We start from the raw sequence: 4,450 nt of genomic DNA, 5'->3' as shown, positions 1-4,450 counted from the left end.
TTTTTTTTTTATCAGATAAAGCCATTGACATGCTTTCAGAAGTTCGAGCACAAGAAGAAACATAATTGGGATGTTAGCAGCGCTGATGGCTCATCCTCGGGTTCACATTTGTGATTCTTTAACCGGTTATTCTTTCCGGTTTAGTTTGGCTTTCCGGTTTTACTTTGTAATGTTGTTTTAGTTTGAAGAAAGTATTCGTGTGGTCGTGGACAGAAGTTGCATTTTATTTTAGTATAAAGGTGTAACGAGTCTTCAGATTTTTGAAGCTGTATAATACATGTCTAACGAATTATAAGGAATTTGTTTCAATCGAGTTTTTTCTCTAAATGTTTTTAATTTCTTCGAGTTTGATTCGTGTTTGTTCACGACAATGTCTTAAGTAATCTTCGACTTTTAGTTTCTATCAAACTGCTGGTGGTTCGTGGAAAAGACAAGAGGACTCTGTTTCTCCTAAGATACATTTTTCCAAGCTTTAATAAACAATTTTCGGAGGGAAAGAAATGGAAGGAGACATGGATAACAACATCATACTTCAGCCCAACTTATAAAGTTCATAAGCAGGTTCGTAATAGATCTCTTTAGTTCGGGCCAGAGGAGAAAGAAGACTTGACCAAACTAAGCAAGTTTGGTTTCTTTCATGAGAGTAACGGCGCTTTCTGTTTGTTTTCTTGCTTTAAAAGAGTCATTTACAGACTTTTTAAATGAGTCATTTTAACATTCTTTAAAAAAGAGGTGATATGTCAAATGAATAGTAATTAAAAAGGTAATTTATGGTAAAAAGGTAATTTTATTGTAAAAAATATAAATTTGATTAATGTTGTGAATAATATAGTTTAGTGGAAACAAATTCAAAATAAAAATAACTAAATGAAATATTATTCGTCATTTTTAACGATCGGGCATACGAGGAACACCCGTTGAACCTTCAACCAATCTAAAGAAAAAAATGTAATCATTTCTCAAAATATGCAGTTTTGTGCATGACAGTTTAATGGAATCCTGCTCAAAGCAGGCCGTGTAATTTTCAGGCCAACAAGCAAAAAACAAAAAAAAAATTAAAAAATTTATTAATTATCCTCTAGACATTATTTAAGAATTAATTTGCCATGTATCATCACCACATTCATTTTGAAAGAAAAATAATAACATGACTTAGTATAAAATATGACATGGCTCTCACCTTATTATGACATGTACAATGTCATTTATAAAGTTTACTTTTTTGGTAATCATGTCATTTATGAATTTTACATTTTTGGTAAGATTCTTAAAATATATGAATAACTTATTTGTATTATCATTACTAATTTTTTAATTGATAACATGTTAAATATAAAAAGAGTTTCACATCAACATTATAGTTTAAAGATTTAAATAATTGTAGATAATTATACTTCTATCATAAATAATTAATTTTTGAGTTGTAGTTTAATTCTATGCAAAAACAACTAATCATGTTTCCAAATTATTAATTGTTTTTCATGTATAATCGACATAAAATATGTTCACTCAGCGAATGTGATTCGATTCACTGAATTAATTAGTAAATTAGTTGTTATTACTATAATTTTAGTTTAACTAAAATAATTAATAAATAATTTACTTTATTATAAACTTAATTAATTCCGAAAATATAAATTAACATTTTTTAAACTAAATAAAAATATTAAAATAATTATTTTTATTTTTTATTATTTTTACTGAGAAAACAAAAATCTAAAATATTACCACTATATATTAAATTTAAAATATAATAATAAAATATAATTTTTAAATTATTATTACTGCACAATGCACATGATACAGAAAATCACATAGTTTACATGAAAAATACAGAACACTCTCTGGTATTCAAACTAAATAGCTTATGAGCACCTAAAATGGAATAAAATAGTTTAGTTATAGACATTTAATCCTAAAAATTGGTCTCTGTACCATATCAAATGTATTCTTATATTTTCTAATTTTTATTGTATTCATCTAATTTAATTTTTTAAAACATTTAAATATAATTTAATACTGATATTTTTATTTATAAAAGTTATAAACTTATTAATTACTATATTATTTAACATATCCCCATCAATAGTGACTAAATTATGGCAAAAAGCAACCGGGGATATGTTCAATGATGGACCACAATCGAAGGTTGCTTTTTGCCATAATTTAGTCACTATTGAGCTTGTTTTTAAACTTGGGTTACTTGTCGAATGAATTACAAAGTAAATAATTAATCATTTAAGTGTTCGTTTATTACTGGAAAGTTGCAAACCAAAGTTTGAACTTGGGCAACCCGTCACGGTGTCCAAACTCTAGACCTCCAAAACATATTTTATGTTGTCTGATTAGAGTCGGTTAACGTAAGCATATGCTGTCGTTAAGTCTCTCCTAAGAGTTGAGAGGGATTCTTTGTTTTATAGCATCTTCAGTCTCTTTATTTTATGTTCTCTAACTCACTTCTATTTCTTGATTAACAATAGAAATTACCCCCATTTAATTAAAAAGATAAATAAATTATCCCCATTTTTCTAGAGAAACATTACTTCTATACTATAAAGTTATATTTTTATATTAATAAGTATGATTGGAATAAATAGGTTATTTTTATTAACTATAGTTCTTCGTAAAAAATCATAGAATTTTATGTTATAATTTAGAATAAAATGATTTAAATAATATCAGAATTTTATGAAAACTTTTTAAATAATATAGTAATTAATAAGTTTATAACTTTTATAAATAAAAATATCAGTATTAAATTATATTTAAATGTTTTAAAAAATTAAATTAGATGAATACAATAAAAATTAGAAAATATAAGAATACATTTGATATGGTACAGAGACCAATTTTTAGGATTAAATGTCTATAACTAAACTATTTTATTCCATTTTAGGTGCTCATAAGCTATTTAGTTTGAATACCAGAGAGTGTTCTGTATTTTTCATGTAAACTATGTGATTTTCTGTATCATGTGCATTGTGCAGTAATAATAATTTAAAAATTATATTTTATTATTATATTTTAAATTTAATATATAGTGGTAATATTTTAGATTTTTGTTTTCTCAGTAAAAATAATAAAAAATAAAAATAATTATTTTAATATTTTTATTTAGTTTAAAAAATGTTAATTTATATTTTCGGAATTAATTAAGTTTATAATAAAGTAAATTATTTATTAATTATTTTAGTTAAACTAAAATTATAGTAATAACAACTAATTTACTAATTAATTCAGTGAATCGAATCACATTCGCTGAGTGAACATATTTTATGTCGATTATACATGAAAAACAATTAATAATTTGGAAACATGATTAGTTGTTTTTGCATAGAATTAAACTACAACTCAAAAATTAATTATTTATGATAGAAGTATAATTATCTACAATTATTTAAATCTTTAAACTATAATGTTGATGTGAAACTCTTTTTATATTTAACATGTTATCAATTAAAAAATTAGTAATGATAATACAAATAAGTTATTCATATATTTTAAGAATCTTACCAAAAATGTAAAATTCATAAATGACATGATTACCAAAAAAGTAAACTTTATAAATGACATTGTACATGTCATAATAAGGTGAGAGCCATGTCATATTTTATACTAAGTCATGTTATTATTTTTCTTTCAAAATGAATGTGGTGATGATACATGGCAAATTAATTCTTAAATAATGTCTAGAGGATAATTAATAAATTTTTTAATTTTTTTTTTGTTTTTTGCTTGTTGGCCTGAAAATTACACGGCCTGCTTTGAGCAGGATTCCATTAAACTGTCATGCACAAAACTGCATATTTTGAGAAATGATTACATTTTTTTCTTTAGATTGGTTGAAGGTTCAACGGGTGTTCCTCGTATGCCCGATCGTTAAAAATGACGAATAATATTTCATTTAGTTATTTTTATTTTGAATTTGTTTCCACTAAACTATATTATTCACAACATTAATCAAATTTATATTTTTTACAATAAAATTACCTTTTTACCATAAATTACCTTTTTAATTACTATTCATTTGACATATCACCTCTTTTTTAAAGAATGTTAAAATGACTCATTTAAAAAGTCTGTAAATGACTCTTTTAAAGCAAGAAAACAAACAGAAAGCGCCGTTACTCTCATGAAAGAAACCAAACTTGCTTAGTTTGGTCAAGTCTTCTTTCTCCTCTGGCCCGAACTAAAGAGATCTATTACGAACCTGCTTATGAACTTTATAAGTTGGGCTGAAGTATGATGTTGTTATCCATGTCTCCTTCCATTTCTTTCCCTCCGAAAATTGTTTATTAAAGCTTGGAAAAATGTATCTTAGGAGAAACAGAGTCCTCTTGTCTTTTCCACGAACCACCAGCAGTTTGATAGAGACTAAAAGTCGAAGATTACTTAAGACATTGTCGTGAACAAACACGAATCAAACTCGAAGAAATTAAAAACATTTAGA

The sequence above is a fragment of the Brassica oleracea genome, chromosome C3 (assembly GCF_000695525.1).
Source record: "Brassica oleracea var. oleracea cultivar TO1000 chromosome C3, BOL, whole genome shotgun sequence".
Classification (NCBI taxonomy): Eukaryota; Viridiplantae; Streptophyta; class Magnoliopsida; order Brassicales; family Brassicaceae; genus Brassica; species Brassica oleracea.
The sequence above is the reverse complement of the archived record's forward strand: the minus strand, read 5'-3'. Positions refer to the sequence as shown.